We start from the raw sequence: 23698 nt of genomic DNA, 5'->3' as shown, positions 1-23698 counted from the left end.
TGTCTTTGAACTCACCATCACCCACCAGGCCCATGTCAGTGCAGGCGGGGATTCTGACACCCCCCTTTTCCATGTTCTGCACTAACAGTCGGGTGGCTTGCCCATCCAGCTCCAGTGGTTGGTGCTGAACCACTGTTGGTCAGACTCAGACTGACAAACTGAGCTGGTGGCTGTAAGAAAACCGGCTCGGCTTTCATTCCCTGTCCCTTCTGGGGGACTGGGTGTATTGGCAACCCTGCCGTTGAGGCAGGAACAATCAGGTCAATCTCACTCATTACCTGGTAGTTGTGAGAAATAATGTTACCTCACTGCAGGTTCCCTGGGTCACAGCAGAGGGAATCGGCATCTGGGATCAGGTGTGTCCACAGCGCAGTAGTCTCAGCGTCCAGCTGAACCTCCTGTCTAACCTGTGAATGTTGCACCAGGGGATTTCTTTATTTATGTCTTTATTTAGTGGTTTCATTAGTGACAAAGGCTAAACTTTCTTGGAAAAATGTCTTTTATGTAAACCATGTTTGCTATTAATTCATTTAGGACTAGAATATGTTCATTGTCTTCCAATAAAAGAAGGGTTCCTTTCGCCATAGTCGGGTTGACATTAGAAGCTTGCCACGCCTGGACTGTTACACCAACGCATTAGCATGTTAAAGCGATTTCGTTGAGGAGCCTAGCTTTCTTAACTAGTAAGTACTGTACTTCCTTGGTTTTGTAGGGGGGAAGGTGTCTTTCGCTGGAAATCTGGTCCCCTTCTACTGTGAAACCTGTGAAACCGGTTTAATCCGTCACAGCCAGCACTCCCGCTGGCCACCCACGTGTTATGCTCTTCATTAATGTCTAAGCCGGAACACATCATTATATCTCATTTTGTATTTCTTTTAAAAAAATCGTTTGCCCAGCCTAACAGTATTGTTGTTATTGTTTTTATCCTGTAAAGCGCTTTGAGGAGCCAGCTTTTAAGGCGCCATATACAATAAAGTTCATTATTATTGCTATTGTTAAATTGCTGGACAGAGAGGTGAACATTATTACATGGAAGACAAAGATAGCGATTTATGTGTGGATGCTGCACATTGGTGGGGAGTCCCCATTGCCTGTAAAGCACTTTGAGTGGAGTGTCCAGAAAAGCGCTATATAAATGTAAGCAATTATTATTATGATTATTATTATTATGATTATTATTATTATTATTATTATTACGTTGCATTGTGCATTGTGCTGCTGTAATACAGTTTTAAATAATTAAAGTCTAAACAGTATCAGCTTTATTTATGGGTTTTAAATCAATATAAATGTTTATATTGTAACGCCTAGGTGACTATTCATTGTTATTAAAATGACTTAAATTTGATCATGTTGTGATAATTAGAAATATAAATTTGTTTGGTGCGAGTGAAGTTTTATTTAATCTCTGAGCCAGGGAAACATTGTATTTTTTTAAAAAAAATGTTTATTAAAAAAAAAAGGAACGGCTCCAGCAGGATTCAAACACACAACATGTGATATGGGAGTCAGGAAGCTAACCCACAGCACCACCAGCAAAGTCACACAAAGAGTGTCGAAAAAGCCCTACAAAACATTATGTAACAATTCTTGTGTTGCGGTACATGAGTATAATTATATCGTTATTAATTTCTTTAAATACGCGATTCCATATTATATTCCCTTTAAATCAAATTCTTGTACCGGAGCTTGTTGACTCCAGTATCACGTTAGTTAAAGACTTCGATGCTTAAAATGTTTAGGGAGAAATGGAATACTGGTGTGTATGTTTTCTTTAAAGTACCGAGACCAGCCATATACTGTATGTTTAAGTTCCAAAATTAATATCGTTTATGGCCTTCACACGTGTTACAGTATGCTCCTATTCTTTTTATGCTCAGGTACTAAGATTTCCCTTCAGTGGTAAAATTCCATATAAATATTCAATGCTTAAACGGGCACAGTAAAGACATTAAATATACATGTACATATACATACTGTATACAGTACAGTTTGCATACAGTAATATGTTTATGTTCCTAAATCAATCTCTTTTATGAGCATGTGAAAGGCATGGTGAATCGGAGATTCTCAAAAATTACTGTACTTTGCATGATTGGAAACAAATGCGTGATTGCGAAATGCTGTGGTGTTACTTTTACAAAGACGGTCAATGAAAAAAAGAATGTGGACCAGGGCACTACTTTGAGTTTACAGCTTGTCCAAGGTCATTCATTATTAATACTATTAGTAATATCTTCGTTAAAGACTTTGATGGCGACAGCTCAAATATGAGAGGTTGAGCTTTATTAGCTCCACCTTGCAGAAATTCCGGATACTATTATTTTTTTGCGGTTTTATAGGAGAATTTACGGTAACTCATGGTCGACTGCGTAAAGCGCACCGCAAAATAATGTGGTATCGCCCGCTTGTTTTGAATAGCTGCATCTGTACGCCCCGTGTCTCAACGGTAGGACAGAGTCAAATACTGCCTCGACACGTAACAGCGTTATATTAAACCGCAGGACTTGAGGGCTGTTTTGTTTGAATGTTCAAGGCATTGGTAAGAGCGTAGGTCAAGGGCCATTGGTGCATCTCCTGTAACTGGAGTAAAAATGCTATTCAAAGTGCAGTGACTGAAATCGTCGTCCACATATCTCTGTTGTTGATTGCTTTCTGTCTAAGAACGTTCTGTTTTCATGTCCGAACGGGGAGACTTTATCATTCCAACTTGAAGCCACCCTTAAGTCCTCTGAGGTGTGTGTGTGTGCTTGCACGTATGGCGTAAAAGGTTTCTTAAACGGAGAGCGAACTTGAAAAAAGTTGCCTCCGCCGCCGCCGCCGCCGCCTCGCACTCCCTGTTCGATTGTAGCAAGAAGGCAGCGGCAGTAGCTCTCGCTGTAGTCGTGGCCGAGTGGTTAAGGTGACGGACTAGAAATCCGTTGGAGTCTCCCCGCGCAGATTCAAATCCTGCCGACTACGGCGTCCTTTGCATTTGGTTGCGTGCGTGCGTTTAAAAGGACCAGCGCCGTTTCGTTTTCGCTGGGACCTTTAACACTCTAAATCGCCTGGACCTGCAGCCTGTGAAATCGATTCTTCAGCACCCACGAAGGACGCTCTGCAGCTAGACACAGATAACGATGCTTTTCTGCAACGAGCTTTCCAGCTGAATTTTCTCGGCAGCTCCGTACTGAACCTTTCTCCATTGCAACATAGCGGAGGCTCGTCACGTCTATAGCAAGGCTGTGTAGGACCGCATACGCCACAGTGACTTGTACACAGACCACATGAAAGGCAAGCAAAATACACTTTTAAAATTCCAAAGACTCACAAGGTCAGAGGAACAGCGATGACCTGAACAGATCTGTTACAGAAGTCTAGGTTGACCTTTTTAGAGCTGTAATTGCATTTTTGTTTAATAGAAGATCAAATCTACTCGCATGTACCAGCACCTTACAGTTTATTGATGTTAATTCTGTTTAAGTAATAAGATTGCTAACGATGTTTTTACTTTAGCCGGTGTTTTTTAGAACAAATTGCTTACACTTCTATAAGGAATATGCAGTACGTGCCTTTGTCAGTCATTGCTCACCATACCTGTAACTTTCTTATCTAACTCACTTCCTCAAATGGTGAAGGTCCACAAACATAAATGAAAAAAAAAACCTTGTTGTAGATGAGGTGCACAAAAAAGCAGCCCCTGATAGTGTATAACACATGTATACTATTGCAGAGACACATGTAACATATATATATATACTGTATATATATATGAAACAGAAATAGAAACAGAAACAGGAATCGCTTACTCACCTGGAGAATCTCTGTAGGAATATCTAGCATTTATCAATGGAAATAAAAGCTGCTTTAATACAGTGCATGTTCAAACTCAAACCCTCAGCTGCTGTTCTTGTTTGTTTTGGGACAAATTGCAACTGAGCATCGCATGAGCCGTTACGTACCCTTATCTGTTAGGGAATTTCAAGGGAGGAGTTAGGTCAGAATGGGTAGGCTGCAAAACAACAAGTAAAGATTTATTCCAAGATGAAACGTTGTGGCGGTTTTCTTATCTTTTCAGCATGGACTAAACTTTTACGTGTTCCTTATATGCTATATATGTATCTATTAGCACCAATGTCGTTCTTAAAAACTAACATGAAATTGTCAGGGACATTCAGCTATATACAAAGACGAGACAGACAAAGTAATAATTCTATATTAACGTGGCCTACATATTGACGCAATGATCGAACTAACTGACATGTTCTGATTCAGATCCCCTGCAGTTCATGCCAATTAGAACAATAGCAATGCTGAGTCCTCCCCACCCTACTGAGCACAAATTCAGCTGCTCTCCAGTTCTGTTCTGCATGTTTTTTCATTGCAATTGAGCTCGGAGCTGGAGATGATCTCCATACAGTTCTGTGTTAACTAGCCCGCACTTGCGTGCTAATTTACGGGTTGTGGCAAATGCTTTTCTATAGTTCATATACATGACGGCAACCTGTTACCGAGGAACCTGAGAGGTTTAAAAGCCTCACGAGCCAGGCAGGACTCGAACCTAAAATCTTCTGATCCGAAGTCAGACGCGTTATCCATTACGCCACTGGCCCATAGAACATGCGCTTGCACTCCACCACAGAGAGCTCTACACTGCTACCAGTAGTACACTTCCCCATCTAAATTTTCACAGCAAGAAACTTGTGTTTCCTACTATTTTTATCAGGTTTAAAATATCATCTCCTTAAAACAGAAAAAGTGTTGATGTGTCGTGCTGAAATTCCGATTGATTTTGAATTCAAAGAAAAAAGGTTTTCTTCCAAAACACCGTGAAATTGTCACATCTTGCAGACAATAGGTGTATTCCATGTTGAAAAGAGAAGAAAGAAAACCATGGAACCTTTTACAGGTGTGAGGCTTCTTCAGGTGTGAGAAGACCTCACGGCCGAAACGTTGTGTTTCCTTTCTTCTCTTTTCAGCATGCAATAAACCTATTACTTGTTCCTTTGCAGCCGAGGCATGCTGACATAGCTACCCAGCTGAACATCTTGCAGACTCTACTTCTCTCCTGTAGAAGTAAAGCAGGGCTTGCTGGGTGAGCTTTTGCTCCGGTATGTTAGGTCACGTGTCATGTTAAATCACTTCTTCTAAACACAACATTTGCTGGTGCTAGCTTTCCCCATGAAAAGAGACATTTCCCTTACAGTACATGACATATCGTTTTTTTTTTCTATCAATAAGTATAGAAATTAAACAAAAGAAAAAATGTTGTCGCCAAAGAATGCACAGCTCTGTCGCCTTGGGGAGGTGTCAAGGGCATTGAGCTCCATGAGAAGTGCCAGATAAATGCCATTTCTCATCATTTCTCTTGGCGTCAGTTCTGCTATTAAATGGGAAAGAGGCAACGGGCTCAGAGATTATGTTAAGTGCACACCGAGCGCAGATGTGTCCAAGTGTCTGTAAAAGTGCGGTGCTCCCTAGTGGCTTAAAGTGCCTGCCTAGTAAGCAGGCGATCCTGGGTCTGAATACCAGCTGTGCCTCTCTCCGTGTCTTGTTGTGCCAAATGTATCATTTCAGACAAACATGTACAGCTTGGTTCAGTTTAATGCAAGAATTCATTTCCTTTCTGGAATAACTTGTTTTTGAAGAAATCCATACATTTTGTGAAAGATGAAATCAATTTCTTGGTTGTCAGTGAAAAAATATTGCTGGCTACAAGAAGCGCAAACGATTGTTTTCTTTGACCATAAACCTGCAAATGTAGGGAGCAAAAGGCCGTCAGTCTCTGTGGAGCAATCGGTTAGTACATTTGGCTGTTAACTGAAAGGTTGGTGGTTCAAGCCCCTCTGGTATGCGTGTCTCAGTTTTTCCAATGTAAACATCATCACCATCGCTAAAGAAGATGGCGCAGAAGGCTCCACAGCCGAAACGTTGTGCTTCTTTTTTTCTCTTTTCAGCATGGAGTAAACCTTTGCTTTATCCTTTGCAGCCTAAGCATGCTGACGCAGCTACCTTTCTCTTAACGCGCCTCAATCATTATTCACCAAAACGATCAGCAGAATAAGTCGCCTTTGTGGTGATGTCACTCCTCTGCTTCACAAATGTCCTTAGTGACGGGCCATTTCTTTCTGCCATTTTTCCGGAGCGGTTATTGATTGCTCCATCATTTCCCTCTTACTTTCCATCACTAGATTGAAAAAAAAAACAGAAACAGGCTGACAGGACGACAATCAAATTGCAAAAACTCATCAAAGCACTCGATAGAGTATTTGAATCCACAAGTAGATACGAGCAACTTTGTCTTGGCTTGCATGAATGTCGGAAAATGTCAAAAAGAAAAAGATGGTGGCTTTTTCATATTCGTTCTTTTATTTTTAGCTCGTTGGCTCTTCTGTCCATTGTCCTCCTGCCTGGCTCTTGACCTGTGACTGTCTGAACGCACACAGTAGACTTTCATGCGGGGGATTTGTCCTGAGCCTCTGTGAAAGACCCACCCACCCCCATAAATAACTGCTCTAGAAACACATGAATGCAAAACTAAACCACAGCTTAAAGAGGACCTTGTCATGACCGCCAGGCAGTTAAGACCAACTCTTAAGCGATCTAATCAGCACCAGCAGTGGGTGATTATTAACAAACGCTGCCGCACGAGTTAACCCACCTGCACACACTCCACCGTGCGGTACACAGTGCTATTTTTACCATCTTTACCTGCTTCCCGCTGCTCGGTATTGAGTCTATTCCTTGAGAGCTCTACCTGGCGTTTTTTCCATTATCTCGTTTATTCTGGATATTTATTCTGCCTTTTTGACTTTGGACCTCGCCTCTCACCTCGGACTCTTTGCCACCAGTGTTCTCCCTGGATTACGACTTACCTTACGCCTCTTGACCACGAAACAAAGCAAAGCAGAGCAAAACAAAACGAACAAACGAAAACCCTCACGTCCCGCACTTGCATATATGCCATTACGTGCCCAAGCGGTATTGTACGTCATCCTAGCACTGCACCCCGGGGCGTACGGTATATGGGAACGAGCACACGCCACCAATCGTCTCGAATCACTCCCTACAGCTGGAAGGCGCCTTGAAGCGTGCACCCCCAACTTTCTTCTTTGCCCATCTGTGAAAGGTAAACTCTTGAGCAAACTCTGAACCAGCTCTAAGGAAACTAAACCGATTAGACGTTACTTTGACTCATCTTTTTACGCTCAGTGCTGGATTGCTCAAACTCCAGCTAGGGTTAGGGTTAGCATTCCCACGCTACTTAGACACTTTGTTTACACTCAGTGCTGGATTATGGGGACTTCAGGACGAGTGGGTATTTTCTCCTATCTGTCAATTCTGTTTTGTTTTGGAGACTCTTGGCTGCCTATGTTGTACAGTGCAGCGTGAAGTAAACATTTTCCAAAACTGTGTCAGCTCAAAAGTTGTAAGAAAACCTCTCCAGCTGCTTTAACTCTCTTCATTTTTGTCATTTAATGTGACACTCGATGTATAACTGGAGCCTCACATATGCAAATGGTGAGGCTCCAGTTCGACACCCAGTTCGACACCACTTTACAGTATATGACAAAAGCATGGCAGACTGTGCCGGACCGGCAGATAACTTCCGCTTATTTTTACCATATTAAACATTGGAAATCCTCCCACTTGTATTTGTGACACTTGATTTTGGCTCCACCTAAAACACCCTTAAATCTTCAAACACTTTTCTCTTCTCCCGCAACACTCTTGTCTGTCGGCACTATGTGGCAGCGTTGCATGACAACCCCTCTCACCACGGAAAGGAACCTAACAGCTTTGTTAAGAGAGGAGAAAAGGACCTAGCCAGTACGGGGCTCGAACCCGTGACCTTGGCGTTATTAGCACCACGCTCGAACCAACTGAGCTAACCAGCCTCACAACAGCACTCCTCTCTGTGCTGCAAAAAATCGAACTCAGGGAATTTCTTTTGTCCTCCTTTGAATAGAAAGCCGTGTAATTCAGTGTACGGGCTTTCTCGTGCAGTTTCATGTTTCTTGTAACCCAAATCCTACACTGGCCTGAAGTGCCCCCCCATTTCACAGCATTTTTCAGCTGATTTAAAATGTACCTAAAGGAGAAGCATTATTGAAGACCATCAATTACCAAGAGCTTTTGTCAAAGGTTTTGGTGGTCATTTTGAATGACCACAGAGCGCTGTGACCTCGGTTTTACATCTCATCCAAAAGACAGCGCCCTTTTAAAACACAGCATCTCCGTCACTATACTGGGGCATTGGGACCCGCACAGACCTCAGGGTGAGCGCCCCCCAGCCGGCACCATTAACACCGCTTCCAGCTGGAAGCTTTGTTTTTCCCTGTAGCTCACCCTCATCCGGGTACTGACCTGGCTCACACCTGCTTAGCTTCAGTGGGTTTTTTGAGTTGCGAGTTGCAAGGGGATGCAAGTGATGGAGCCGCTCGCTGCAAAAGCCACTGCATTGGCCGGGAATCGAACCCGAGCCTCCCGCGTGGCAGGCGAGAATTCTACCACTGAACCACCAATGCTCAGTTCCTGGACTTTCAAAAAAGACGCTTTTTTGGTGCTCTGTGCAAAACGCGTCGACATCTGCTTCCAACTGCAAAATGCCATTCGCGGACGCTGAAGAACTTATTTCCAAGGCAGCAGGTACAAGCGATTGGGCGTTTTAAAACCACCAGGAACAGCAAAGAGGCGTGCTTCTTTGCTTGCGCCGAAACACACCGACTGGAGGCGGACAACATAGTCGGCAAGATTCGAATCTGCGCGGGGAGACCCCAATGGATTTCTAGTCCATCGCCTTAACCACTCAGCCACGACTACAGCGAGCCCCACTGCCGCTGCGTTCTTGCTACAATCTTACGTGGATCGCGAGGCGCCGGCGGAAGCCTATTTCAAAGTCGTTCTCCGTTTCAAAAAAACATTTCCAAAATACAAGCCTTGCAGACAGACACGCCTCAGAGGACTTAAGGGTGGCTTCATGTCGGAATGATAAAGTCTCCCCGTCCGGACATGAAAATGCCACTTTGTTACACACAAAAAAAGATTCAACAACAGAGAAATGCCCACAAGCATTTGAAAAGCCGCACCACGTCGCACTTGAAATAGCTCTTACATTAGTGGTAGACGCAGGAATCGCTTTTTTATTTACGCTCTTACCAACGCGATGGAAAGCAAAACAAAGCAAAGCAGAGCAAAACAAAACGAACAAACGAAAACATTCCGTATAACGCCGTTACGTGCCCAAGCGGTGTTGTACATCATCCTAGCACTGCACCCCGGGACATACGGTATATGGGAACGAGCACACGCCACGGATCGTCTCGAATCACTCCCTACAGCTGTAAGGCGCCTTGAAGCGTGCACCCCCAACATTCTTCTTTGCGCATCTGTGAAAGGTAAACTGTTGAACAAACTCTGAACCAGCTCTATGGAAACTAATCCGATTAGACGTTACTTTGACTCATCTTTTTACGCTCAGTGCTGGATTGCTCAAACTCCAGCTAGGGTTAGGGTTAGCATTCCCACGCTACTTAGACACTTTGTTTACGCTCAGTGCTGGATTTTGGGAACTTCAGGATGAGTGGGAATTTTCTCCTATCTGTCAATTCTGTTTTGTTTTGGAGACTCTTGGCTGCCTATGTTGTACAGTGCAGCGTGAAGGAAACATTTTCCAAAACTGTGTCAGCTCAAAAGTTGTAAGAAAACCTCTCCAGCTGCTTTAACTCTCTTCATTTTTGTCATTTAATGTGACACTCGATGTATAACTGGAGCCTCACATATGCAAATGGTGAGGCTCCAGTTCGACACCCAGTTCGACACCACTTTACAGTATATGACCAAAGCATGGCAGACTGTGCCGGACCGGCAGATAACTTCCGCTTATTTTTACCATATTAAACATTGGAAATCCTCCCACTTGTATTTGTGACACTTGATTTTGGCTCCACCTAAGACACTCTTAAATCTTCAAACACTTTTCTCTTCTCCCGCAACACTCTTGTCTGTCGGCACTATGTGGCAGCGTTGCATGACAACCCCTCTCACCACGGAAAGGAACCTAACAGCTTTGTTAAGAGAGGAGAAAAGGACCTAGCCAGTACGGGGCTCGAACCCGTGACCTTGGCGTTATTAGCACCACGCTCGAACCAACTGAGCTAACCGGCCTCACAACAGCGCTCCTCTCTGTGCTGCAAAAAATCGAACTCAGGGAATTTCTTTTGTCCTCCTTTGAATAGAAAGCCGTGTAATTCAGTGTACGGGCTTTCTCGTGCAGTTTCATGTTTCTTGTAACCCAAATCCTACACTGGCCTGAAGTGCCCCCCCATTTCACAGCATTTTTCAGCTGATTTAAAATGTACCTAAAGGAGAAGCATTATTGAAGACCATCAATTACCAAGAGCTTTTGTCAAAGGTTTTGGTGGTCATTTTGAATGACCACAGAGCGCTGTGACCTCGGTTTTACATCTCATCCAAAAGACAGCGCCCTTTTACAACACAGCATCTCCGTCACTATACTGGGGCATTGGGACCCGCACAGACCTCAGGGTGAGCGCCCCCCCGCCGGCACCATTAACACCGCTTCCAGCTGGAAGCTTTGTTTTTCCCTGTAGCTCACCCTCATCCGGGTACTGACCTGGCTCACACCTGCTTAGCTTCAGGGGGTTTTTTGAGTTGCGAGTTGCAAGGGGATGCAAGTGATGGAGCCGCTCGCTGCAGAAGCCACTGCATTGGCCGGGAATCAAACCCGAGCCTCCCGCGTGGCAGGCGAGAATTCTACCACTGAACCACCAATGCTCAGTTCCTGGACTTTCAAAAAAGACGCTTTTTTGGTGCTCTGTGCAAAACGCGTCGACATCTGCTTCCAACTGCAAAATGCCATTCGCGGACGCTGAAGAACTTATTTCCAAGGCAGCGGGTACAAGCGATTGGGCGTTTTAAAACCACCAGGAACAGCAAAGAGGCGCGCTTCTTTGCTTGCGCCGAAACACACCGACTGGAGGCGGACAACGTAGTCGGCAGGATTCGAATCTGCGCGGGGAGACCCCAACGGATTTCTAGTCCATCGCCTTAACCACTCGGCCACGACTACAGCGAGCCCCACTGCCGCTGCGTTCTTGCTACAATCTTACCTGGATCGCGAGGCGCCGGCGGAAGCCTATTTCAAAGTCGTTCTCCGTTTCAAAAAAACATTTCCAAAATACAAGCCTTGCAGACAGACACGCCTCAGAGGACTTAAGGGTGGCTTCATGTCGGAATGATAAAGTCTCCCCGTTCGGACATGAAAATGCCACTTTGTTACACACAAAAAAAGAATCAACAACAGAGAAATGCCCACAAGCATTTGAAAAGCCGCACCACGTCGCACTTGAAATAGCTCTTACATTAGTGGTAGACGCAGGAATCGCTTTTTTATTTACGCTCTTACCAACGCGATGGAAAGCAAAACAAAGCAAAGCAGAGCAAAACAAAACGAACAAACGAAAACCTTCCGTATAACGCCGTTACGTGCCCAAGCGGTATTGTACATCATCCTAGCACTGCACCCCGGGGCATACGGTATATGGGAACGAGCACACGCCACGAATCGTCTCGAATCACTCCCTACAGCTGTAAGGCGCCTTGAAGCGTGCACCCCCAACATTCTTCTTTGCGCATCTGTGAAAGGTAAACTGTTGAACAAACTCTGAACCAGCTCTAAGGAAACTAATCCGATTAGACGTTACTTTGACTCATCTTTTTACGCTCAGTGCTGGATTGCTCAAACTCCAGCTAGGGTTAGGGTTAGCATTCCCACGCTACTTAGACACTTTGTTTACGCTCAGTGCTGGATTTTGGGAACTTCAGGATGAGTGGGAATTTTCTCCTATCTGTCAATTCTGTTTTGTTTTGGAGACTCTTGGCTGCCTATGTTGTACAGTGCAGCGTGAAGGAAACATTTTCCAAAACTGTGTCAGCTCAAAAGTTGTAAGAAAACCTCTCCAGCTGCTTTAACTCTCTTCATTTTTGTCATTTAATGTGACACTCGATGTATAACTGGAGCCTCACATATGCAAATGGTGAGGCTCCAGTTCGACACCCAGTTCGACACCACTTTACAGTATATGACCAAAGCATGGCAGACTGTGCCGGACCGGCAGATAACTTCCGCTTATTTTTACCATATTAAAAATTGGAAATCCTCCCACTTGTATTTGTGACACTTGATTTTGGCTCCACCTAAGACACTCTTAAATCTTCAAACACTTTTCTCTTCTCCCGCAACACTCTTGTCTGTCGGCACTATGTGGCAGCGTTGCATGACAACCCCTCTCACCACGAAAGGAACCTAACAGCTTTGTTAAGAGAGGAGAAAAGGACCTAGCCAGTACGGGGCTCGAACCCGTGACCTTGGCGTTATTAGCACCACGCTCAAACCAACTGAGCTAACCGGCCTCACAACAGCGCTCCTCTCTGTGCTGCAAAAAATCGAACTCAGGGAATTTCTTTTGTCCTCCTTTGAATAGAAAGCCGTGTAATTCAGTGTACGGGCTTTCTCGTGCAGTTTCATGTTTCTTGTAACCCAAATCCTACACTGGCCTGAAGTGCCCCCCCATTTCACAGCATTTTTCAGCTGATTTAAAATGTACCTAAAGGAGAAGCATTATTGAAGACCATCAATTACCAAGAGCTTTTGTCAAAGGTTTTGGTGGTCATTTTGAATGACCACAGAGCGCTGTGACCTCGGTTTTACATCTCATCCAAAAGACAGCGCCCTTTTACAACACAGCATCTCCGTCACTATACTGGGGCATTGGGACCCGCACAGACCTCAGGGTGAGCGCCCCACCGCCGGCACCATTAACACCGCTTCCAGCTGGAAGCTTTGTTTTTCCCTGTAGCTCACCCTCATCCGGGTACTGACCTGGCTCACACCTGCTTAGCTTCAGTGGGTTTTTTGAGTTGCGAGTTGCAAGGGGATGCAAGTGATGGAGCCGCTCGCTGCAAAAGCCACTGCATTGGCCGGGAATCAAACCCGAGCCTCCCGCGTGGCAGGCGAGAATTCTACCACTGAACCACCAATGCTCAGTTCCTGGACTTTCAAAAAAGACGCTTTTTTGGTGCTCTGTGCAAAACGCGTCGACATCTGCTTCCAACTGCAAAATGCCATTCGCGGACGCTGAAGAACTTATTTCCAAGGCAGCGGGTACAAGCGATTGGGCGTTTTAAAACCACCAGGAACAGCAAAGAGGCGCGCTTCTTTGCTTGCGCCGAAACACACCGACTGGAGGCGGACAACGTAGTCGGCAGGATTCGAATCTGCGCGGGGAGACCCCAACGGATTTCTAGTCCATCGCCTTAACCACTCGGCCACGACTACAGCGAGCCCCACTGCCACTGCGTTCTTGCTACAATCTTACCTGGATCGCGAGGCGCCGGCGGAAGCCTATTTCAAAGTCGTTCTCCGTTTCAAAAAAACATTTCCAAAATACAAGCCTTGCAGACAGACACGCCTCAGAGGACTTAAGGGTGGCTTCATGTCGGAATGATAAAGTCTCCCCGTTCGGACATGAAAATGCCACTTTGTTACACACAAAAAAAGAATCAACAACAGAGAAATGCCCACAAGCATTTGAAAAGCCGCACCACGTCGCACTTGAAATAGCTCTTACATTAGTGGTAGACGCAGGAATCGCTTTTTTATTTACGCTCTTACCAACGCGATGGAAAGCAAAACAAAGCAAAGCAGAGCAAAACAAAACGAACAAACGAAAACCTTCCGTATAACGCCGTTACGTGCCCAAGCGGTATTGTACATCATCCTAGCACTGCACCCCGGGGCATACGGTATATGGGAACGAGCACACGCCACGAATCGTCTCGAATCACTCCCTACAGCTGTAAGGCGCCTTGAAGCGTGCACCCCCAACATTCTTCTTTGCGCATCTGTGAAAGGTAAACTGTTGAACAAACTCTGAACCAGCTCTAAGGAAACTAATCCGATTAGACGTTACTTTGACTCATCTTTTTACGCTCAGTGCTGGATTGCTCAAACTCCAGCTAGGGTTAGGGTTAGCATTCCCACGCTACTTAGACACTTTGTTTACGCTCAGTGCTGGATTTTGGGAACTTCAGGATGAGTGGGAATTTTCTCCTATCTGTCAATTCTGTTTTGTTTTGGAGACTCTTGGCTGCCTATGTTGTACAGTGCAGCGTGAAGGAAACATTTTCCAAAACTGTGTCAGCTCAAAAGTTGTAAGAAAACCTCTCCAGCTGCTTTAACTCTCTTCATTTTTGTCATTAAATGTGACACTCGATGTATAACTGGAGCCTCACATATGCAAATGGTGAGGCTCCAGTTCGACACCCAGTTCGACACCACTTTACAGTATATGACAAAAGCATGGCAGACTGTGCCGGACCGGCAGATAACTTCCGCTTATTTTTACCATATTAAACATTGGAAATCCTCCCACTTGTATTTGTGACACTTGATTTTGGCTCCACCTAAGACACTCTTAAATCTTCAAACACTTTTCTCTTCTCCCGCAACACTCTTGTCTGTCGGCACTATGTTGCAGCGTTGCATGACAACCCCTCTCACCACGGAAAGGAACCTAACAGCTTTGTTAAGAGAGGAGAAAAGGACCTAGCCAGTACGGGGCTCGAACCCGTGACCTTGGCGTTATTAGCACCACGCTCGAACCAACTGAGCTAACCGGCCTCACAACAGCGCTCCTCTCTGTGCTGCAAAAAATCGAACTCAGGGAATTTCTTTTGTCCTCCTTTGAATAGAAAGCCGTGTAATTCAGTGTACGGGCTTTCTCATGCGGTTTCATGGTTTCACAGCATTATTCAGCTGATTTTAAATGTACCTAAAGGAGAAACATTATTGAAGACCATCAATTACCAAGAGCTTTTGTCAAAGGTTTTGGTGGTCATTTTTAATGACCACAGAGCACCATGACCTCGGTTTTACATCTCATCCAAAAGACAGCGCCCTTTTACAACACAGCTTCTCCGTCACTATATTGGGAGATTGGGACCCGCACAGACCTCAGGGTGAGCGCCTCCCCGCTGGCCCCATTAACACCACTTCCAGCTGGAAGCTTTGTTTTTCCCTGTAGCTCACCCTCATCCAGGTACTGACCTGGCTCACACCTGCTTAGCTTCAGTGGGTTTTCAGTTGCGAGTTGCAAAAGTTGGGATGCAAGTGATGGAGCCGTTCGCTGCAAAAGCCACTGCATTGGCCAGGAATCGAAACCAAGCCTCCTGCGTGGCAGGCGAGAGTTCTAACAATGAACCACCAATGCTCAATGCCTGTACCTTCAAAAAAGACGCTTTTTTGGTGCTGTGTGCAAAAAGCGTCTACATCTACTTCCAGCTGCAAAATGCCATCCGCGGACGCTGTGAATTTATTTATTTAGACACCGCTCATAATCCCCTGTAAGATTCTCCTTCAATTCCGTTTTGCAGTGCTTTAGCTCTTTCAAAAGGCTTTGCTTTGCTAGTCACAATCCAAGGCTTGTGACAGCATTTGAAAACACTTGCCACTGCATTGGCCAGGAATCGAACCCGGGTCAACTGCTTGGAAGGTAGCTATGCTCACCACTATACCACCAACACATGCCCGAGGGAGCCCTCCAGGACACCACCAGAGAATGCTCACGATTTCAGAAGCTGTCTCCGGGACGTGCTGGTTCCACACATCCTGAATAAATCATGTTATTGTTAGTTGCTGTAGCTAGACGTTCAAATGAGTTTCATGGCCAGATGAACTGTTTCCTCAAGTGGTATAGTATTGCAGTAAGACAGCACGATGCCTGCAAGACTATGTCACGCTAAACGCCACAGATTGTGTTTGTCCGATCGTGTCAGTCGTCCTGCAGCCACGGGAAGTGGGACACAAACATGCCGCAATGCTTTCAAGACATTAGGATTTGTTTGTGCAACATCCGAGAAGAGTACTTGTGGCTTGAATGTGACTGAGCAAGGTGTTTAAAGACAGAGACTGAAAACTGTTAAAGGATGAGTCAAAGTAACGTCTAATCGGATTAGTTTCCTTAGAGCTGGTTCAGAGTTTGCTCAAGAGTTTACCTTTCACAGATGCGCAAAGAAGAATGTTGGGGGTGCACGCTTCAAGGCGCCTTACAGCTGTAGGGAGTGATTTCAGACGATTCGTGGCGTGTGCTCATTCCCATATACCGTACGCCCCGGGGTGCAGTGCTAGGATGACGTACAATACCGCTTGGGCACGTAACGGCGTTATATGCAAGTGCGGGACGTGAGGGTTTTGCGTTTGTTCGTTTTGTTTTGCTCTGCTTTGCTTTGTTTTGCTTTCCATCGCGTTGGTAAGAGCGTAAATAAAAAGGCGATTCCTGTGTCGACCACTAATGTAAGAGCTATTTCAAGTGCGCCGTGGTGCGGCTTTTCAAATGCTTAACAGGATGATTTTGCATGCACGCGTGCTTTCATGCAGTCGTGTGTGCAACCATGTCTGCTTACATGCAAACGGGCGTGGTTTCATGTATGCAAAAAACTTTCCTGGGCTCTTCTGAAGCACATACAATTATTTGGAGATATACATTTGTCTTAGTTTCCTCTTAGGCTCTAGAATTGATAACTTTTTTTTCATTTTTGGCATTTTTCATCATTTTCCAGAAAGTGGTTGCAAGCCCGATATCATGCGAAGAAACTTCAGGATTCGGGGATCAGTCAATGGATTTTCTTCAAAGTTGGATTTTTGCACTCTGTGGACCAAGAGATGTTGTTCTATAATGTTGTTTTTTTTTTCAAATTTAAAAATATCATTTTTTCATGGAGCTTTGAATGGGATGGATTCACCCTCCTTTAGCTAGGACAGAGCTCCAGGAGCCTGGGTAGGATTCTAGCTTTCTCCCCTTGCAGGCACCTGGCACAGAAGACAATATTTTTTTCCTTAAAATCTTTTTTTTTGTGTTCCTTGTTGTTCCAAACTTAATTTTAATCACTTTTAATTAGAGATTTTATTAAAAATAGTGCAATAAATGACTAATTTCACAAAAATTAATGTAATATAAAACGGATGTTTTCAACTTTATTGTAGTGTTTTAGAAACTAATATGTCTTCAAAAATGGTTGTTTTTCACACCTATGAATGAAAACTGTTGTTATATGATGTTTTTTTTTTCAAATTTTAAATGATCATTTTTTCATGGAGCTTTGAAGGGGATGGATTCACCCTCCTTTAGCCAGGACAGAGCTCCAGGAGCCTGGGTAGGATTCTAGCTTTCTCCCCTTGCAGGCACCTGGCACAGAAGACATCATTTTTTTCCTTAAAATCTTTTTTTTTTGTGTTCCTTGTTGCTCCAAACTTAATTCTATTCACTTTTAATTAGAGATTATATTAAAAATAGTGCAATAAATGACTAATTTCACTAAAAATACTAAAAGTAATATAAAACGGATGTTTTTAACTTTATTGTAGTGTTTTAGAAACTAATATGTCTTCAAAAATGGTTATTTTTCACTCCTAGGAATGAAAGCTGTTGTTATATGATGTTTATTTTCAAATTTTGAAAAAGCAAAGGATTCTAGCTTTCTCCCCTTGCAGGCATCGGACACAGAGAACCTCATGGTTTTCCTAAAAATCATTTTTTATGTTCCCTGGTGTTCCAAACTTAGTTTTAATCAATTTTAATTTGTTATGTTACAAACAGGGTAATAAAGTCTTAATTGGACTATAACTAATGTCATATTGTCTGCTACAAAACTGATATTTTCAGATCTATTGTAGAGATTCTAGAATCAACTAATAAAGAATTGAAATAAAAAAAGGGCATAAGAAGACATTACCAACAACGACCACAAGATGGAGATATTTTCCAAAGAGGCAAGAGGGGCAAAGCTGCGATAAGGTAAAATCATTTTTTGAAAGAGATTGTTGTCAGAATGCACATCCGTATCCCAAACAGAATCTCTAGTAAAATATGATCATTTGTGAAACAGGCAAATGAGTGTCAGCTACAATATGATTGCTACATATCTGCATTTGTTGGTATTTAAGGAGTAAGAGTGCAGGTTTAAACCTGCGATCCAGTGTGTTGAAGAATTTCACAACACTACCTCTAGCACATATGGAAATAAATCCTCATAATGATTATTGCCCTGGGCATGTACCAAAAAATCAGTGAGCATATATATATATATCACTGGGTTGAAGCTAGAAACACAGAATAACTGCAAACACATCCTAAATACAGTGTTCCAGCACCTTTGACCTCATCCAGAACGTATCATTTCTTGAAAAGGATTGCTGTCCGAATGCACATCTGAATCCCAAACAGAATCTCTAGTAAAATACGATAATTTGTGAAACAGGCAAATGACTGTCTCAGGGGCCCATTTCTCATTGTCAGACACATGTATGCAATGCTTTCACTGTGCATTGAGCAATAGGGATCAAAAACACCGCAGGTAAGGTTAGAAGTCATGTTCTATGATCATTTCTTTCAGCATTAGGGACTAAATATACTAAACGTATGATGCTAAAATGTTATTTTTACATATATTAATGTAATAAATGATTGCTTATGCTTTATAAACAAATCTAATTATAATAAAAGCTTAAGTTTTGTATTTATCTTGTACCATAGAACATGATTTTCTTTGTATTTCAAGCCCACAAAGTGTCCAAATGATGCACCTTTGATGCTCCAGATGATCTTTTTCTTTTTTTTCCCTCGTACTCGAGGGTCAATTTCCTGTTCCACACGCGATTTCAACATTTTCCTTGGGAGATGTCAAGCCAGCAAGCCACTGCTGTGGTTCAGTGGCCAGCGTGGAGTTCAGTGGCCCTGTTGTACACAGAAAGCACATTGAGCTCCTTGGACATGAAAAGTTCCAGATAAAAGCCATTTGTCATCCTTTCTCTTGGTGTCGATGTTGCTATTGTATGTAAAGGTGGCAACTTGCTCAGCGAGCAGGCGGAGCACACACCGAATGCAGATGTGTCTGAGTGGTGTGTCCAAGTGGCTGCAAAAGGACAGCACTCCTGGGGCGCTGCGGCTTAGTTGGTTAAAGCGCCTGTCTAGTAAACAGGAGGCCCTGGGTCTGAATCCCAGTGGATAACCGCCTACGGCTAGACTTAATTAAATGCAAGTATTCATTTCCTGTCTTTAACGCGACTTGTTTTTCTTAAAATTGATGGAATTTGCAAAACATGAAATACAAACATTGCTAATCAGCGCTAGCGGCTGGCAAAAAAAAAGAAGTCAGCAATGTTTTTTTTCTTTAACCTTAACCCTGCTAATGGAGAAGAGTTAAACGACCGAGTCTATGCAGCTTAAACGGTGCTCATGTCGGGTTCTTAGCTGAAAGGGTGGTAAATCACGCTCACCCCAGTCCTTAATCTTTTAAAGAGGATACAAAATTGAACCTAGTCGCCACATCACATACATCCTGTTCAACGATAAAAAGGTGACATCTATCCTCGATCCAGAGTAAATCCCACGTTGAGGGCATCTTTTTTTTCACTTTACCGTGAATCGGGCTCGGCTGCACAGAGGAGAGAGCAGAGCAATGAGGTCACGGGGACAGGGGAGTCACACGCTGGCGGTTTAAACACGCGGAAGAAAACTGAGGGATCCACAGTATGTGGACCCTCCGTGCGCCATCAGTCCACACTCTGGACTCTGAATCCTGCCATCCAAGTTAAGATCTCGGCGGAACCTGAGGCGCAGTTCCTTCTTAAAACGTAATCTGGTGAGCATTTCTAGAATCGTACTTGTATAGATGCAGCCTTTAATGTGTTGCTAGGTTAAAATTGATGACTTCTTGAACTTCAGTAGGCAACTGCCCTCTTGATTTCGGATTTAATTTCTTTATTACAGGGGCGCTTTTATGAAGACAGAGTCATGTTCAGGTACTTTGCTTGATGGAGGAAGCATATTTCGGACTCTGTGATCTGCTCACCTGGAAAGGTCTGCTGTACTACTACAAGAGAGAAGTAGAGTCTGGAAGAATGGACAATTTTATGATGCTTTGGAAGATAATGTTTTTTTTTTCTTTGAAATCGAAATGAATCAGAATATCAGTGCAAAAGACAAACTCTTGGTTTGGTTTAAAGAGATATGGTTTTAAAACAGACAAGATGTAGAAAACAGGTGTTTCTCACTTTTGGAAAAGAATGGACCGGGGGTAATATTTTACTAGTTGCAGTGCTGATCTCACTGGGTTACAGTCCTGCAGTGTCACACCAGGGCCAGTGGCGCAATGGATAACGTGTCTGACTACGAATCAGGAGATTGCAGGTTCGACTCCTGCCTGGCTCGGGTCGTTTTTAAACGCATCGGGCTACTCCCTAAGTAGTCTGTGCTACTTACTGCATTGTAATCGTACCCAGTAAGAGATTTCCTTCATGTAAATGAACTGCACCTGACAGCTTTAGAAAAACACCTGGGCTCAGTACGGTGCTGAGAGCTCAGCGTTGCTGTTCTAATTAGCACGCACTGCATCGGCTATGAGCCCGAACCTTTCAATTATTCCGATCAGTAATTCAACACGTAGTCCACATGAACGGTAGAAATATTCTCTTGTCTGTCTCTTGTTTGTATAGAACTGAATGTCCCTGACAATGTACTGTTAGTTTTAATTGAAGAACGGCATTTGTGTTCAAATATACCAGACAAGTTTACGTAACTGCTCATGCGACACTCAGTTGTAATTAGTCAAGAAATAAAGTCGAACAACAGCTGCGGGTTTGATTCTGAACGTATGAGATTGCAGCGCCTTTTACTTTCATTGACAAATGATAGAGATTCGAAGAGAGATCCTTCAGACCAGCAAGCAAACCCACGGCTATTTCGGTTTTCTATCTAGGCAACGTTGGTGTCTGCAATAGCATACATGAAAGCGTGATGCAATTTCTGTGGCTACATTTGTTGCACGTCATGCACAGTAAGAGTGTTTCTAACACCAAATACAAAGTCAACAATTAGCGATCACGCCTTCTCCTCAGTTAACCCACTGAAACCCTTGCTGTTAACAGTTCTTTACTGCCTGCTTTACCAGCACCTACATATCGTGTCGGTTCTTTCAGCTTTATTCATTAGGTTTTCAAAGGCATAAGTAGAGCACCAGAGGTGCGAACGCAAAATGCGTGGTTATCTGAAGAATTGATTTCCACGGCAGCGGGTCCAAACGATTTCGCGTTTTTATAGTACCAGGAAAGGAGAAGCGGCACTTCGCCTCTGCCGCGCAGGCACAAGGCGACGTGCGGCAGACGCCGGAGTCGGCAGGTTTCGAACCTGCGCGGGGAAGCCCCAACGCATTTCGAGCCCATCACCTTAACCACTCGAGCACGACAAATGCGAGCTCAATGCCGCCGCATTCCTCCTATAATCAAACACGGACTGCGAGGTGGCTGCGGAAACCTTTTTAAAGTTGGTCTTCGTTAAAAAAAATACCTTTCCAAGATTCGTGCCGGCAGACAGACACGCCTCAGAGGGTTTAAGGCTGGCTTCACGTTCAAATGGTAAAGTCCCCCAGTCCGGATGTCAAAATGCAACTTTGGCAGACAGAAAAAACATCAACAAACCAAAAATGTGGACAAGGATTTTACAAGCTGCACCACACTGCACTTTCAAAAGCATTTACATTCGTGTTAGACGCAGGAATTGCCTTTGATTTGCGCGCTTACGATCGCCATGGAAAACGAAACAAAACTAAAGCCCTCAGCTCCTGCACTTGATTATAATCCCGTTACGTGTCGAAGCAGGAATTTACGTCATCCTACCACTGCAACACGGGGAATAGAGGGAAATGAGCACAAGCTACGAATTGTCTCTAATCAGTCCCTACAGTTGTAAGACGCCTGGAAGCGTGCACCCCCATCATTAATCTTTGCGCATCTGTGCAAGGTAAACTCTGGAGCAGTCTCTGAAACGGCTCAAAGGAAACACGTGATTGATTCCATGTGCATCTGGGGTTCATTTCTTATTTACATTTAATTCAAGGGAAAGGCTTGGGTCAGTTTCAGACGGCCTCCAACAGCGAGATTCAAGCGCCCCACCTTCAGCCCAATCTGCGCCGCCAGAACGCCAACGGCTCCTCTGGTCTCCGGGGTGCGGTTGTGACCCCGTAACCTAAAGTGTTGGTGGCAGACAAATGGAGACTAACAGGTGATGTCCTAGGACATGACTACATTGTGACACTCGGTGGGGATGGTGACCATTGCTTGGAAAAGAGTGCAAGGCCCCTTTAGAAAAACATTTTGTTAACAGGCATTCTGCCTCAGCCTAAACACCTATAGCTTGCAAAGCGCATGCTATTAGACAGGCACCTCTGCAAGACCTTAAGAGTCTCTTAAACTAGTGATAGTAAGGTGTTCCCAATGGGCGATGTTTGGCTTTCAAATCATCTCTCTGTGGAAGCGCCGCGATGCAGCTGTTTAAGGCTTAGAAGCAGCTGACTGTTTCACTACCTAGCTGATTACTGTCAGTCAGGGAGCTCAGAGGTGAAAAGCCTGTCTGAGAGACAATTCGCCGTCGATCAGTTCAATATGTTCCGTACCAACTCGGCGCACCTGAGATCATCTTGGTAGCTGTGTAGCTCAGATGAGTGAGAGCGTGTGTGTGTGTGTGTACCACCGTGATTGGATGCCGGTCCTTCTCAGGTCACAGTAAACCTTCTGCTGCCTAACTTTCCCCAGTGTGCCCCAGTGGCCTAATGGATAAGGCACTGGCTTCCTAAGCCAGGGATTGTGGGTTTGAGTCCCATCTGGGGTGCTCCTGTCCCATTTTGAGCGTACAAATGTCCTTGTGATTTGCAAAGCTGCAACCCCACCTTACTCAGTGAGCGTCTCTGCTTTTCTCTCACATACAGTTGGGAGAAAAACTTTTGTAAACAGCCCTTCGGAATGATGTGGATTTCTGCATGAATGGCTCCTAACATGTGATCTTATCTTTATCTAAGTCATAATAATTAATAAAGAGAGTCTGATTTAACAAACAACACACGCCCAACATTTGACATTGCTGTTTCTTTATTGACCAAATGGTTAAAACAATCAAGGTCATTGATGGAAAAAGTACGTGAACCCTTATATTAAGGAGCTAGTGGAACCTCCTTTATGACAAAAACCTCAACCCCTACTTTCTGTAGCGGCTGGTCAGACCTGAGCAGCGGTTAGGATGTATTTTGGCCTATTCCTCTATGAAAAACTGTTTCAGTCATGTATATTTTTGGGATGTCTTGCACTGAACGGCCTGCTTCAGATCACGCCACAGTACTTCAATGGGATTGGGGTCAGGACTCTTACTTGGCCATCCCAAAATACGGAATTTCTTCTGTTTCAGCCACTCTGTTGTTGATGTACTCCTTTGTTTTTGTCATGCTGCATGACCCAGCGTCTTTCGAGTTTTAGATCACAGGCAGACACCCTGACATTCTGCTGTAGATTTTCCTGATACATCTTGGAATTCATCGGTCCCTCGATGATTGCAAGCCGTACAGCCTCCGCCATGCTTCCCAGGTGGGATGAGGTTTTGGAGTTGGTATGCAGTGTTTTGTTATCTCCAAACATAACGCTGTGCACATTTACCAACAAGTTCAACTTTTGTCACGTCTGTCCACAGAACATTGTTCCAGGAGTTGCTGTGGAACATCCATGTGGTCTTTAGCAAACTTGAGAGGGGCAGTGGTGGTTTTCTTGGGGGGGAGAGCAGTGGTTTCCTCCATGGTGACCTCGCATGATCACCAC

General features: G+C 44.2%; 8 non-coding genes across 8 annotated transcripts; 2 read left to right on the top strand and 6 right to left on the bottom strand.

Moving 5' to 3' along the window:
• Positions 1–4519: 4519 nt before the first annotated feature.
• Positions 4520–4592, bottom strand: trnar-ucg (transfer RNA arginine (anticodon UCG)). Its single transcript has one exon. It is a non-coding gene; the product is annotated as a tRNA-Arg (tRNA).
• Positions 4593–7803: 3211 nt separating this feature from the next.
• Positions 7804–7877, bottom strand: trnai-aau (transfer RNA isoleucine (anticodon AAU)). Its single transcript has one exon. It is a non-coding gene; the product is annotated as a tRNA-Ile (tRNA).
• Positions 7878–8436: 559 nt separating this feature from the next.
• trnag-gcc (transfer RNA glycine (anticodon GCC)) lies at positions 8437–8507 on the bottom strand. Its single transcript has one exon. It is a non-coding gene; the product is annotated as a tRNA-Gly (tRNA).
• Positions 8508–10072: 1565 nt separating this feature from the next.
• trnai-aau (transfer RNA isoleucine (anticodon AAU)) lies at positions 10073–10146 on the bottom strand. Its single transcript has one exon. It is a non-coding gene; the product is annotated as a tRNA-Ile (tRNA).
• Positions 10147–12340: 2194 nt separating this feature from the next.
• Positions 12341–12414, bottom strand: trnai-aau (transfer RNA isoleucine (anticodon AAU)). Its single transcript has one exon. It is a non-coding gene; the product is annotated as a tRNA-Ile (tRNA).
• A 2195-nt stretch (positions 12415–14609) lies between these two features.
• trnai-aau (transfer RNA isoleucine (anticodon AAU)) lies at positions 14610–14683 on the bottom strand. The gene has a single exon. It is a non-coding gene; the product is annotated as a tRNA-Ile (tRNA).
• Positions 14684–20197: 5514 nt separating this feature from the next.
• trnar-acg (transfer RNA arginine (anticodon ACG)) lies at positions 20198–20270 on the top strand. Its single transcript has one exon. It is a non-coding gene; the product is annotated as a tRNA-Arg (tRNA).
• Positions 20271–22651: 2381 nt separating this feature from the next.
• Positions 22652–22724, top strand: trnar-ccu (transfer RNA arginine (anticodon CCU)). Its single transcript has one exon. It is a non-coding gene; the product is annotated as a tRNA-Arg (tRNA).
• Positions 22725–23698: the final 974 nt, after the last annotated feature.

The sequence above is a fragment of the Lepisosteus oculatus genome, unplaced genomic scaffold, assembly GCF_040954835.1.
Source record: "Lepisosteus oculatus isolate fLepOcu1 unplaced genomic scaffold, fLepOcu1.hap2 HAP2_SCAFFOLD_67, whole genome shotgun sequence".
NCBI classification, from domain to species: domain Eukaryota; kingdom Metazoa; phylum Chordata; class Actinopteri; order Semionotiformes; family Lepisosteidae; genus Lepisosteus; species Lepisosteus oculatus.
The sequence above is the reverse complement of the archived record's forward strand: the minus strand, read 5'-3'. Positions and strand labels throughout refer to the sequence as shown.